Raw genomic sequence first — 15,817 nt, 5'->3', positions numbered from 1 at the left:
TCCCGCTGAATTCAAAAGTTTCCGTTGTTTCCTACTAAATACACTATATACTGTGAATTTAAGTTTTGATCAGTTTAGGAATCAGAGCAGAGACATTCATATATGCCTTTGTTGAAATTGTCATACAAGTTTGAAACTTTTGTATATCTCTTCTTCAAACAAAGCAACTGAAAAGGAATGAACAAAAAACTATTACAGAGAGACTAACCTGGTCCAATAGAATTCATATTAGGGACAAATTTTACATCGTAAGTCTCAGTCATACAAATTTTTTAGCTTTCATTAGTGCATTGCTAAGTTTAAAGTTTTGTATAATTTTAGATGTAAGAAATCTAAAGTATAAGTAAATATGAGTCTAGATTAGCAACTAAATCAGATTTATTCTCACAATCATTTGCAATAATCTCTGTGTACACGAACATTTTTCTTTATAAAATCTATGTAATATAATAACTGCTCTTTTTTTTTTTCTTTTTTCTTTTTTCAATATTACTGTAATAATTTGATTCAATTGATAATCTCTTTCCACAGTTGTACTTCATCACTGCAGTATAACTAAAATCTCCTCTTTTGACCATAAACCGCAGACCTATACTCATCTAAAGGTCTAATGCAAATTATCAATGTCACTGTTATAATTGAAATAAAAATTGAATATTAATTTGGTAAAATTGAAACAACATAGCTATCATCTGAAATTCTGAATTACTCATGTATTTTGTCTTTCCTCGCAGCGGAGATACACTGTGTGCACATTATCAAAATAAACTTAGCTCATCAAAAGGCAGTTGTTAAGAGGTTTCCTAAAACTGATCCATCTACCTTTTGAAGGTGAGTAAAACTCTGAAAACAAGATTACATTACATTCATAGAAGTTAGCTGCACTGTCTTTAGATCAATCACTATATTTGTTCCCATATGATTTACTATTGGCTTCACTGTTAACAGCATTGTTCATTAGTGGATTGCTCTGTTTCAAATTTAGTGTGGTTGTGAATATGAAAAGGTCAAAGTATAAATAGATATGAAATTAGATTAATAGCTAAATCAGAACCCCATTGCACCAAGTTAGTTTCCAATATGAGAATCCTATTATCCTCGATTAATGCCAAAACAAACAAAATCATTTAAACCTTCAGATGCAACCTTAACCTGAGACCTGTTTTGGCTGTATCTTTTGTTGTTTTTCACGGGGGCTGTTGATCAGTTATTTTGCTCTATGGAGGTTTATATTTCAATCTACTTCACTTTATATTATGTTTTTGTTTCTATCAATATCAATAAGCTTACAAATGGAAAAAAAAATTGAATAACAATTGATGTGAATGTGCAAAAAACCGGCATTAATATTTGCTACAAGTGGTATATGATTGTCTTTTAAACAAAGCGTTTCTTTATCTACAGCTATACTTTATAATATTCTGCTAACTTGATATAGTTTAAAATATATTTCTTCTGTCAATCGAAAACTATACTTCAAACTCTTAAATATTTGTTTGTATTTTGAACCACTCTATCCAGTTCTCTTTATTCTTTATAGCTTTTAAACTGTTTTCTTTTCTTTTTCTTTTTTGGAAAACTACACCTCCTATATTTTGATTGTTAATCCCCCAATAGTTTGTTCAAGTTGAATTTGATCTTATGTTCAAGATTCTGTCTCACTTTGTTTGTTTACCTTTTAACTGCCGTTGTGCAAGTGATCTTTAACCAGGTTCATCAATTTTTTTTTTGAATCTATGAACTTTGGATTTTGTTTTCTTTAAAAACAAAACATATTAAAACTGCATATTGCTCTTAAAATTGGGTAAGTCTAAGGTATGTTGATGTTTGTCATACATTAACTTTTTAATAAATATATATTAAATTAAATTAGTTGGTGAAACCTGTTGTACAGGTCAACAGGTTATCCACTTATAATTTGACATGTGTGCTTTAAAAAGAAAAAAATTACCATACTAAGTACTCATTAATTATTTTATACGTAAATTGTTCAAAAACTTGTAATAAAGATCGTAAATATAGTAATTACTTCAATTAAAACTATAATTATAACTAAATACGTCAAATGTGGTGGTTTGTTGTAAAGTATCTCATCGATGATATAATTTACAAAAGAAAGGACTCTAGTTACACAAAAAATAACTGGATTACAAGAATAAGGACTTGAGAAGTTTTAGGTCTAATATGATTATTTACCATATCGACAAAACATTTGTTGTAACATTGGTAAAGTGATCGTTATTTTTGTAAATGGAATCATATTTCAAGTAATTATCATAAAAACGACCATAATTACCGCTTTACAAGTCAATTATTGTAATTTATAGTAAAATGCGTTGTCAGACGAGTAATTATCTCATGGATGATGAGATTTACACAACAAAAGTTTTAGTTACAAAATAGAGAACTTTATTACACAATTAAGGACTCATGCCTCATTTACTGTATATACATAAAGTTTTACCACTTTGATAGCAATTTGTTGTCACATTAGTAAAATAGTTCTCAGACTTGTAATATAAAAAAGGGCAAATTACTGGTCACACCCTCATCTTTTTGGGATTCGACAGTTCAGTCCCTCGTATCGTAATTTTAACAAGTAACTCCTCAGACATTCAAATTTCACACAATTTGGTCTAAAATGACCATTTTACCCCTCACTTCCTTTTTAAAAAAAATAAAAATAAAGAATTCTTCTCTCTCTCTCTCTCTCTGTTTTTTTTTTTTTTTTTCGGCCAAAATCCCACCCACCCTAAAACCCTACACACAACCTGAGCAAAAGCCCTGTGAGCTCTCTTCTTCTTCGTCTTGCTTATCGAAACCGCGTGCTGAACAAGCCCGGTACAACCCTTGATCCTCTTCGTCTTCCCCAACCCACCACACACCAAGCAATAGAAATCACCACTATCCCAATTCCCCTCGTAATAACTCCTCAACCCACTCTCCTCCACAAACAAATTCAACAACAACTTGTACTCCTCATTCTCCTCATCTCCAACCTTGCAATCCTTTTCTTCCTCCTCACTCTCGGACCCACCACCTGACCCGGCAATGCCCTTAAAGAATCCGCTGCAGGCCTCCAAGGCCTTGTTGTGTAGCCGAAGCGCGTGGTGCCTCAACTGCTCTTCCGCCGATGCCGGAGCCAAATTGAGCTTGGCTGAAGTCACTGTCCACCCAGACGAGGGCCACTCAGAGGTTGAGTCATCGTTCAAAGCCGGACCCGGGCATTCCGAACGCGGGTCGGGTTGGGAGGGCTTCTTGTTGTTGCAATTTCGGTTCTTGTTTTCCTCTTGGTGGTGGGGCCTTCTTGGGCGGCGATCGGGTACGGCAATTGGGGGTTTCCGCCATTTGGGGTGGCTTGGATTGTGGAATTGGGAAAGGGAATGGGAATGGGGTTTCGGCGATTAGGGGGACCTTGGTGCCAGAGAGAGTGGAGGTAAATGACTTCGTCTCTGAGTCTTTGTTCATAATAGGGATCCATTGCTGCAATTTGAAGAAGAAATAGTTGGGGAAAGAAAGACTGGAGCTTTAGAGGGGGTTTGTAGATTTGTATCAGAGAGAGAGAGAAGAATAATTTTTTTTTTTAAATGAAGTGAGGGGTAAAATGGTCATTTTGGACCAAATTGTGTGAAATTTGAATGTCTGAGGAGTTACTTGTTAAAATTACGATACGAGGGACTGAACTGTCGAATCCCAAAAAGATGAGGGTGTGACCAGTAATTTGCCCTATAAAAAATTACCACAAATAAGAGCTTGATTACTTTTTCTACCACAATTTACTGTCTCATTGCCAAAATGGTTCTCAAACCTGTAATTTGAAGAATTACCACAAATACAACCTTGATTACTACTTTGTACCTCAATTGTCGTAAAATCAGGAAAAAACATCGTTAAATAAGTAAATAACTCCTCAAGGACAGTAGTTACAAAATTGACAACTTCATTACAACATAAAGGACTCACCGGAAATTTACTTAAATATATGAAGTTTTACTAGTATAGCAACACATTCGTTGTTTTATTAGTAAAGTGGTTCTGAAAACTTGTAATAGTGAAGTATTAACACTTATTACAACTAGATTACCACAGTTACCACAATTCCTTGCTTCATTGGTAAAACAGTTCTCAAACCTGTAATAGTGAAATATTAACACTAATTGCAACTTGATCACCACTTTTTACCATAATTCGTTCTATGATCAATTTTATAATTTAGACTTGAAATATCGAAGCTTTATCAAAATTACAACCTTAATTACTACTTTTGACTAGGTTTTAATGAGGGAAGCTGCAAGATTGTAAATAATGTTCAGTTAAATGCATCAAATCAAACAAGCTAAAAAAATTGGAGGCACCTACTAAAAGAAACCTCTAGGCAGGAAGGAATTCCAAGTTTACATTTTATGTTAAAGCCCATCATAGTCTATAGAATGAAAAATGAAGTACGATTTGAAGAACTTAACTCAAGTGCTCAACCTAGGCTGATGGCTTAAGATTTTCCATTATTAATTAGCAGAAAGTTGTAAGCAAGATAAAGAAGGTGCTCAATTACTTCGGCAGCTGGTACAATTAATTTAGACAGTATATCTTACTCCCCTCAGAATGCCTCCTCCCCATACTTGGTATATCAACCAAAAACCAAATCCAATGTGTTGATACCATCTTTGGTTGAGAGGTAATCCAACAACTCTCAACACCTCGACGTCCAACAACATTTGTATAACTTCTTTCATAGAAGGAAAGAATTGGAACAATCACGTAGCTTCATCAGAGTAGTTAACATATTCGTCTACAGTCAACTAAAACATGGTCGTTAGACAGAATTGTCAAAAGACCCAAAACCATAATCAGCAACTGTGTAATCTTTATCCCAAAAAAAAAAAAAAAATCACAGTGTACTAATAATATCTACTAATATAAGAAAAGCAGTGCCGAGGTTGGTTCTATTCTCATTTCGAAATGTCATTCATGTGAAATGGCCACAATTTTCAGACAAGATTACAAGTTAGAAGGCTATTAGAGGTCGGGTGAAACCAGTCCCAAAATATAAAGCGCACCCTATCGTTACGTTAGCAAGCTAGGTCTAAAAGAATGGGAAAAAAGAACTACAAGTCTGTCACTAAAAGATAGCCACCAGCTGTAGTAGATCTGGGTGGATTCGAACCACCATCCTCTCAAAAGCCCAAAAAGCTTGAGCGCTCTACCATTTTTGAGCTTACAGATCTTGATTTCAAAATGCAATACCAGTGAAACTTTCAACTTGACTAATTACCATCTCGCCTTGGCCAGAAATTTGATTGGATCAAGAATCTTTTAGTTTTAATCTTTACAGCCGACAAGAAAAAAAATTAACGATGTTTTTAATCAAAAACTCATGACACTAAATTCGTACAGCAATGCGTTTACAGAATTTTCTAGGTTTATCTATCTCACATATCCCTAAACTTTGCTCCTTTTTATTATTTTCCATAGGACCATCTAGATAACCATTTAGAAATCTGGTAGCGAAAATGGCTTACTAAGATTTCAAGATATGACAAAAATGATTGGCCAAAATGGTTTACTACTATTGAAAGTAGATGATAATGGTTCAAAAGAATGAAATATAAATGACAAACCTTCACAGCAACTTCATAAAAGAATCAGCATGTGAAGGCTGATCATGACTATGCATTCAAGAACAGTACTTTGATCTAAAGTTGATATGAACTGAAAGTGTTTGATGCCCAATAACAAGATGAAACAATAAAAGTACTCCTCTTGAAAGGCTTTTAAACACCTTAATGTCGGAACTGCAGGCTGCTTGAAATTGACAGCAGCTTCATACCAAAACTAAAGCTGGAACAAATGTCCCCAAGAAGCCAAACATCCTCAGAACCAACTTGTAATACCAACACAGGACTAGCAAAGCAAACAGCTAAACATAATACACTTGATTACAGAGGGTGCATATGCATCCCATATATAATTTTGGCCTAGGATTCAGTAGTTGGTGTAACAATATGTACGTACGTAGTAGAACAATTTAAGGAAGAAACAGGGTTTGGGATTTGTAATGTGGAGTCTTTTGGGGTGTTTTGGATTGTGGAGTACTGATGCTGAAACGAAAGCTAGTTCCTGGTTTATATGGATGATCAAAGAAGTTTGATCGATCAAAAAATTTCCCAAGATTAGAGTAGGGATTGTTGGATTATTCATATAACAAGTAAAATTGTTTGCTTTTTTCTTCTTTTGGGAAACAAACGAAGATCCTTGCACCCTGTTTATTCCCATCAATCCAAAATTTTAACTTGAGAATAGGAATCGTGGTGCATGGTGTTGGTGGGAAATTGAACACCAAATTGAAGCAAACAAGGATTACTTAAGGATGAAAGGAAGCAAACAAGAACTTACGAGTGTGCTGTGACATATCCTTCCACGATCAAAGCTCTTTCTTCTTCCTCTTGTCTTCTTCTCTTCACATTAGGGTTTTCTCTTAGAACAAAATTAGACAAAAACTGAATGACTTTTGTAAAAAATTGACGAGAAATCTGGACGGGGACGATATTCTTCCTCTAATCTTCTTCTTCTCCTTTTCAATTTAGGGTTTTCTAAATTTTATTTTGGATCCTTTCAAAAAAAAAAAAAATTATTTTGGATATGTAATTGGGAATCTTTAAAAAAAAAAAAAAATTCAGACAGATTAACGGGTAAGCAGGTTACCACTATTGAATATTCTAAACCGTCAGATATATTCAAATTTTAATTATATCCAACGGTCTAAAATATTCAAAAAACTTGATGTATGACATATGTCAACATATACTAGAATTTTCCCTTAAAATCAACACAATTAGAAAACTACATGTAGCATCGTTAAAAAGTTTCTGTAGTTCTGCTATTTACACTTTTGTTCAATATCAGTTTATTGTGTTTTTTTCTTTCTTTCTCTGTCAGCCTGTAAAACACTTTCGTTCAATATCAATATTTTGCATTTACATTACAATAGTAGAGATTAGCTGCACTGTTTTTGGATCAGTTACTAAGTTGATTCCAGAATAATATATTTTTCACTTCAGTTTTTATATCCCTATTAATTAGTGGATTGCTGAATTTCCACTTTTATGTGGTTATGGATATCACAAGTCTAACATATATGTACAGATAAGATTAGATTAGCAGCTGAATGACATTTCATCTCACAATCACTTATACTTGCTTTATTATGCTAAAAAAAAAAAAAGGGATCTTTAGATACAACCTTGATCTGAGGCATATTTTTCATTTACATATTGTTATTATTAAGTTTTTGTTTAAATACTTGCTAATTAGTTTTTTTTCGCTTCATAAACTTTTTGAATCCATTTGACTTTATTTTTTGTTCATGTCTCTGTAAATGTGAATCAGCTTACAAATAAACAAAGAACAAACAGCAATTAATATAAATTTCAAACAACAGTGCAATAAAATTTGCTACAAATAATGTCTGTTGCATTTGTTCTCTGAATGAAAAACTAAACTTCAAAGTCTGAAATATTTTTTTCCATTTTGGATCATTGTTTGCAGCTCTCTTTATTCTCTGTAGCTTTTACACTTTTTTTTTGTTTTTGTTTTCTTCTCTAAGCAAACTGCAGCTCTTTAATTTGGATTGATACTTTCCCAATAATTTGTTCAAATCAAATTTGATGCCATGTTTTTTGTTTGTTTACATTTGAGCGCAGGTTGTCAGATTAATTTCATTGAGTAAACAACGAAATCTCCTTTGAGCATGTTCATCTATTGGTTAAATCTATGAAAATTTCTATTTGGCAGTTTATAGTTTATCATTTAAAAACAAACCGTCATAAACAAAACTAAGCAAAACATAAACTGCATTACTAGGCTCACTCTTTTTCATTAAATAAATTGTTAGTCTGAAATAGAAATCCAACACACTAATTCACAAAAACAAACTTGGCATAGATACCAGTCTTTGTATACAGAGTATACAATCTTTCATTTGGATTGTTAGATTTCAATTCATAAAATCAATATAATGTAATCACTGCTTATTTTTTTCTTCATATCGGTATAGTAATTTCATTCAATTGATTTATCTGTTTGCATGCTACTATTTGAGTAGTTCAGTATAGGTTAATCTGTAAATTTTGACAAAAACAATTCGTATTCATTGTTTTTCTTAGTTGGTTTACATAAAAATTGTACTATGTGATGTCATAAGATCAATCGTATTAAATTTCAGTTATCCCAATAACATACAACAGTAATTTCTGCAGCAAAGCGCGGGCACACATTCTAGTTCAAGCCGAAATTCGGTATACCGATTTGTCGGTAACCACCGGCGGTGGCTCGGTTTCGGTTGCAGATTTGAGAAACCGACCAACATCGATCGGTACCCGGTTGACGGAATTTGTCGTCGGTTTTCTACCGAATCCATGCGTACAGTATTTTATAGCTCCCGAAGCAAACCTATTTCTCTCCGCCTCTCCCTCCCCGAGTCTGCGTTTGCGGATCTGAATAGGCCCGAACTGTTCGGCAAGCATTTCGTGGTGTTTGTTAACCTTCAAGGTATGGGTGTTTCTTTGATTGTCGGCTATCTTGGGTTAAGTGTTTCTTGATGGGTAATTTGATGTTCAATTGGGGGATAATGTAATTTGGTAGAATATGGTTCTAATTTTTGAATCCAGTGTTCTGTTTACTAATTCTGGAATTCTGTTCTTGTTAATTTGAATTCTTGCGCTCATATAGCTTTGGTTATAACTATGACTTGTCACTGGAATTTCCTTCTGATCAAATTCTTTTATCCTTCTCTTGTTCGTTTTGCTTTAACCCGCTACTTAACTGATTGAGGTGAAAACTCGTGTATGCACTCAAAATTTAATTTTAATCAAGTTGTCTTACTGTTCTAGTGCCTTGATCATAAAATTGGGTTTGTGCAATTTAATTAATTTGTTGTAGGACAAGTTCGTTTCTTGATATTGTATGATACCGGATTACCAAGTTAAAAAAACATGTACATATCATCGAGTTTCCACTCAAAAAAAAATTTACATTGATGTTAAGCCTGACTGAGTTTTAATTTGTATTTCTTCCATCTTTCTAGATATAGATTTCATACTGTTTTCTCAAGCATCTGTATTTCGTTTTTGATCTGGGAATTCTGGTGTTTATGTTTAATTGTGAGCAGTTTAAAAAGTCATTCTTTACCGGCGTTTGCATTTAAATTTTGTAGATGTTTCCACACAAGTGGGGAAAGACGAAACACGAGGACAGGCAAAAAGTTCCAAAGGCTAACGAATTTATGTCTTTAGCTGAGGCTTCTAATAGGAGCGGACAAGGATCACGAAGTAGGCCTGTAGTTAATTCACCGATTGTAGATGCTTTGAGAACAGCGCAGGTCGTTAATCCATTGTTAATTCCCTATGAAGGTATCCCCATGATGTATGGATACAAACTACGGGGTCAGCTTCCGTTTGGATTACGAAGCCTAATAGAACTGCCAACAGGATCCGAGATATTCACCGGCGCTTTATTAGGTAAATCTGCTTACATATTAAATATTTCTTTTAATTATTTTTTGACAAATTTTATTTCTCATATTTGAATTAATTAATTTTCTTTGATACTAAAAGCAAACGATACGGTCATTTCATGGTTATTACAAAATGGGAAGACAAACTGGCCGAGTGGGAAAAATTCGAATGTTTGCGAATTCTGTTGAAGTAGATTTCATTCCCGCCAGTGAATCAGATCCGGAATTGAAAGTGGCACTTTTAGCATTCTTGAAGAGCATATTGGGAGATGATAATTTAAACGAGGAGTTACAACACTTTTATAATATGATTCAAGACTCTACTGAGTAAGAATAAGTCACAAACCCTCTTTTCTCAATTACATGCAATTTTCCTTTCTTGAGGTCGGATGTGCCGTAATTCTTTTAGATTTGGTCTTTAGAAGGAGGATTATAATGCATAGAATAAAATGTCTACAAAATTATGACTCTCCTATTATTTACCAGAGCTGAACACACACATCCCCATCATGTTTTACTGTTGCAGCTTCCAACATGTAGTATGGTTTTGTGTTTCTACTATTAATTTAGGTTGTTGCATATGTGTAGACAATACTTTACTTATGAAGCCATAATTGATGCCCTCCTAGCATGTGTTATCATAATAACAGTAGCATTTTGGACTGCAAATCGTAAAACAAAGGGAAAAAAAAAAGGAATAGATATTTCTTTGCTTTGAACCTTGGAGGTAGTACTAGTGCTTATAACTAGATATAAATGGCAGCTTCAAGTCTAAACACAGTGCATAGGCCCCATTGGTTTAATATAATTAGGGAGAGTGTTGAGTGAAAATTGCACACAGTAAGCGTAAATGTCACCCAACATAATTTCACTCGTATTCATTTAGTGAATAGAGTTTTTATTATTTCGGGTTCGACCCATTCAAGACAGAATGTGTTTCTTAATTACAATCCATTGTTACAGGGAAACACCCTTTGATTCCATTTATGAAGAAACCAATTGATGGGATGAGTGTTTGTTTGTTTTTACGGCTGCACCCGGATATTTGAATGGGTTGCCTACGTACCCTTGGAGGGGGATCAAGCCACTCGTAGTTCAAGAGTTCCAATGAGTGAATGACTCATTGGAGGGCTTTGATTTTGGAATGAGAGTAGTGTTTGGGACGAATTTGGTTTAAGTGGACCAGGGATTCGATTTTTGTGTTTAGGACGCGGTTGCATCTAGATAGATTTGGTTCTAGATTGCCTACATGCCCTTTGCGGGATCAAACCACATGTAGTTCCGGCATTTGAGATATAAATGGGTAGATGACCCATTTATTTTGGATTTGTGTTTGGGAGATTTGAAAGGTTTAGAGCCTTTGAATTTTGTGTGATTTGGGAATGATTTGATTTTCTGGTGCTGGGAGAATTTGATTGGAGTCAGTGATTCATTTGGGACTGGCTGAATTTGACTGGTGGAGTCAGGGATTCTGTTTGGAGTTGCGGTTGCATCTAGTGGGTCGCTAGACTGCCTACATACCCTGTGAAGGGATCAAACCACTGTAGTTCATCGGATTTGGTATTTCTTGTGTTTGGAGAATTTGACTGGAGTCAGTGATTCAATTTAGGATTGGCTGAATTTGACTGGTGGAGTCAGGGATTCTGTTTGGACTTGTGGTTGCATCTAGTGGGTTGCTAGATTACCTACATACCCTGTGAAGGGATCAAACCACTGTAGTTCATCGAATTTGGTATTTCTGGTGTTTGGAGAATTTGACTGGAGTCAGTGATTCAATTTAGGATTGGCTGAATTTGACTGGTGGAGTCAGGGATTCTGTTTGGACTTGTGGTTGCATCTAGTGGGTTGCTAGATTGCCTACATACCCTGTGAAGGGATCAAACCACTGTAGTTCATCGGAATTGGTATTTCGGTTTTGTACCGACTTTTTATCCGACGGATGTATGTATATTTTTTTGAACCCGTCAAATGTATTTCTTTGGGACACCTAATTTGGTAAAGTGTCTGTTGATTTGACCCAGACCCGATGTACTGAGATTTGCAGTGGGCCTTGTCATTTGGTATGGGCTTTTAGGCTGCAAATTAATCGGGCTCGAGCTTTAAGGTGATCTGGACACCCATATCTATCCTCAGGCTTTAGTTTAATCAATGCTAGGTGAAAAAGTGATCTGGGCACCCAAACATGCCGAGCTTCATAATGGGCCTTGGATTTTGCAATGGGCTTTGTGTCGCCTTCTTCACTTATCGGCGAATCATATTACGGAACCATAGTGATCTACTTCAAGTGAGTGATTTGCTTCAAGTGATTTGGGCACCCATCTTGAGTTCTTGACTAGCTTTGAAATGGGCTTGCTTCCCGATTTTTTTCATAGGAGGCCCGGCTAGTTTGACTTAGAGAGAGAATTTATTTGAGGCTCTGAACGTATCACCGCTTCACCGTGGCCATGCTCCTCGTCACTTTGCTATTTAATCCCCACAACAGCACCATGGTTCGCCAATTATGCTTAATTGCATAATGAAATTTTTGTCTTGATGTGTACTGATCGGATCCCACCGCTAAGCTCTTTTTTTTTTTTTTTTTAAAAAAAGGCATGATCATGGCTTTTATTTGGTCTCCTTAATCATTGTTCCACCACGTTCTGATCACCGTGAGAGGGAGAAGAGACAAAGTTTAACTAAACTTATGTTTCTTCAAAGCTTGTTGCTCTTTATGGTCTGACCCATATTCAAAGAAAGTTTGCAGCAAATGATAGCTTTATATATAACTTAAAGCTTTTGTCTTTAGGTGTAGGTGGGTCTTGCATGTTCCTCCACCTCTTAGCTTAAAGCAGCTTCTTGAGTGGTGATTATTGCTTTAATTAAATGCGACTGCTGCATTCTTTCTTGATCTTTTATACAGCTGCTTCAATTATGCATCTTCTTCTGCCCTGCGCTAGGATTCAGTTGACAAGGTAGGTTCGGAGAGGAGAAAAGCTTCAGCTTCGTCAGGTTGGTCTTCAAGTTTTTGATCTCCTTCCCTCCTTGCTTGCATATTGGTCTGTTCTTTTGTGCGGCTTGTTTGCAAGTGGTGCAAGGTCATCTGTTTTGTTATATTGGAGAAGCATGCAGGATGTAGGAGGCTTCTTGATGGTGACCCTGCTGATCCTTTTTTGGAACAGGTGAGGGTGCAGGCAAGAACTTTGATGGAGCTTGTTTGTTTTCGTTGAAGCTCCGCTGACACTTCGTTTACTGCTGCAAGGCTTAAAAAATTCCACCGGATTGGTCATACACCCGTTGATACACATGTATCGTAAACGGGATAGCGACTGCTTCGGGGACCTCCATAGCTCCATGGTGACACAGGTAAAAGGGACACTGCATTTATTTGCGAGGAGAGCATCATCATTTGTTGAAGCAGCAGTCCTTCACCAGGAGAGCACCATCATTTATTGACGTAGCGGTCCTTCACCAGGAGAGCACCTCATGGGGATGGTGTTGTGGTTTTGATGCGTGCCAGAGAGCCTATTGTGGGCAGCAGCTTGACTTCTCCGTGATTGCCGATGTGGTAATCGCCTTGGTCACCAGCAGGAGATTATGAGGATGGAAGCAACATAGATACTCCAGAGAGATTTTTGGCCCTGCTTCATGGATCTTAACACTTGACAATGTCTGCACCATGAAAGGAAAAGTTCAGTAATTTCAGGTGATAATTATAATTATATACCTGTGACTTATGGAGCTTCTTCTACAGAAACGTGGTTCTCCTTTAGTGGCTTCTCTTGAAAAGCTTTTAAGGATGGAATGTTGTAGGACTCCGGTCTTGTGTGAACTCTCTTTTCTGCTCTCCTCTCTCTTGTGTGCCTCCGTGCTGCTGGCTTTTGCTCTTTAATGTTGCAGAGCTTTCACTTCTTTTTTTGTTCTGCTCTCTAGTCTTTTTTTTTTTTGCCCCTGCTCGGCCTCTCTGCTGCCTTTTCTGCTTCTGCCCCCTGTTGCTTCTGGACGTGCCTTTTTATAGGCAATAATGGATTAGAGGATCAACTGAAGATAGGGATGCCTTTCAATTCAAGTTTGAAATTTGAATAACCATAACAACAACTAACTCCTATCTTTCCACGTTGAAAGCCTGCAGTTTCTTCGTTCATTGGATAAAAATTTCAATTCTAAACCACCTTGACTTGGCCTCCAACCAATGAGAGATGAAGCTTATCCAAGACTTTAATTTTAAAACTTGAAAGCTTATTAGAAAGGAGCACAACTCTACATCCACCTGTGAATATCTTGGGAGCTCTCCCCTTTTTTATTTTTATATTTTATCTGTTGGACTAGGGGACCTGCAGGTTTTTTTTTTTCCTTTGTTTCTGCATGGTGTTGCAACAAACCCATCAGTAGATAATTTGGATATTGCCACATTCTTGTAGGCTTGCAACGTTTTTTTTCTTCTCAAAATCTGTAAATTTTGGTCTCAACAGAGAGGAGGGATTTTCAGGTTTTGTTATTAGACGTTCAATGGAACTAGTTGCTAAATTCTGTCTGGATTTTGCAGATATATGATCTTCATCATCAAATTGTTGCATGTTTTGCTATTATATGTTCAATGCAACCACTCTATTAATGAACTCGAACATGATTTCAAATTGTTCATCAACATAAAATGCATAAGGAACTAGACATTCAACTAAGACATGCGACTTATTTATAGTTGTTTCACATGCATATTTTTGGATTTTTGACATGCACCTTTTCTTTTCACTTTATCCCATAACCATGAGTATTGAATTCTTATATCATCTAGTGTAATTGTTTAATAAGCTCATATTTTTATATGTGTATTTATTTTGAAGGGTTAATTTTTGGCTGCTGGAATATCATCCGATACTAATGAATATCAGGGAGCGATATTATCTTCCTGCTGATTGTCGGTTAGGGCTTCAGGAGATTGAAGATTGGGAAAAAAATTTCATAATTATGTGAGGCACCTTGGCCATGCATATTGTGCCATTAAAAATAAAATCTACCAGCCCCGTCACGAAGATTTCGTAACTGTTTACAACGGTAACGATAACAGAAATCCTGACAAAGGTTTTCGTGAAGATTATGTGGGACTTTTAAGATTTGTAAGAGCTCTGGTGTTTCATGGTGCTGATCCAGGGAGATATTTGGTATGTACGTTTATATTATTTTCGTTGCCTTTTGAATTTATCTTATTTTAATAATATATCTTTATTTATATAGTTTTTTTTTTAAGTTTTTAATTAATTAATTAATTAATTAATTTTTTTGCAGCCGTGGGAGGATGTAGAGCGAGAATTAAGCAACAGATTTCCTTAGATGCTGATCCAATTATTTGGATTCTTATTCGAGAGAATGTCTGAAAATGATCTCTCTTTCTTAGTTGACCGAAGGTAAGTTAATTTCTTAGTTTGATCGCTTGTTTACTATCTAGGTTCTAGAATTTTATTTTTATATTTTGATAATGTTTATTATTATTATTTTTTAAATAATGTTGATTAGTTATTTGTTGGTTAATTGCAGGTCTTCGGTTTCTGGTGATGATTGAGAAAGAGAGATAATAGGACTATGCCCTTCGAGGTTTAGACACTGGGCCATGAAACTGAATTTATGAAGTGGAGGGATAAATTTAAACTTATATTTGAAACTTTGAACATATTTATTTTATATTGTTTTTTATGAACTTTCTTATTTTTCTAAATGTTTGGACAATATATTTTGCTATAGCGGTTTTTTCTGCTCATCGAAAACGCTCTCTAGGGTTAGGGTTTGCGTTCAGTATCTTCCAAGCATCGATCAATGGAGGTTCTTGCTTGGAATTGTCGGGGCATCAACAACGACGCCGCCGTTCAAGCGCTGCAGCGCCTTATTCAACAAAAGAAACCTTCTTTTGTTTTTCTCAGTGAAACCAAAGTCCACAACCCAGATTATATGGATGCCTTGCGACGTCGGATTGGGTTGTTGAACTGTGAGGCCGTGTTCTCTTGCGGTCAGTCAGGAGGTCTTGCTATGTTTTGGGTGGATGGCCTTGATGTCAGATTCAAGACGAAGTCAATGAATCATATCGATCTGGAGATACATTCAACTGATGGCACTGGTCTGCAATGGAGACTAACAGGGTTCTATGGTCACCCTACCACGTCGGAACGCCACCGTACATGGGGTTTGCTTAGGATTTTAAGAGATGCTTCTGATCTTCCATGGGTGGTGGTGGGGGATTTTAATGAAATCCTTCATGCTAGTGAGAAAGAAGGGGGAGAGCGTCGTCGTGAAGGGCAAATGCAACTTTTCAGGGACGCGTTGTCATTCTGCGATTTG

General features: G+C 36.0%; 1 long non-coding RNA gene across 1 annotated transcript; it reads left to right on the top strand.

The window, feature by feature from the left end:
* The first annotated feature begins 738 nt into the window (after window positions 1-738).
* On the top strand, window positions 739-15,191 carry LOC133713697 (uncharacterized). The gene is made up of 6 exons (XR_009848202.1): window positions 739-831; window positions 8,256-8,547; window positions 9,212-9,838; window positions 14,332-14,649; window positions 14,774-14,892; window positions 15,023-15,191. It is a non-coding gene; the product is annotated as an uncharacterized LOC133713697 (long non-coding RNA).
* Window positions 15,192-15,817: the final 626 nt, after the last annotated feature.

The sequence above is a fragment of the Rosa rugosa genome, chromosome 6 (assembly GCF_958449725.1).
Source record: "Rosa rugosa chromosome 6, drRosRugo1.1, whole genome shotgun sequence".
NCBI lineage: Eukaryota > Viridiplantae > Streptophyta > Magnoliopsida > Rosales > Rosaceae > Rosa > Rosa rugosa.
This window is presented reverse-complemented; position numbering and strand designations above follow the sequence as displayed.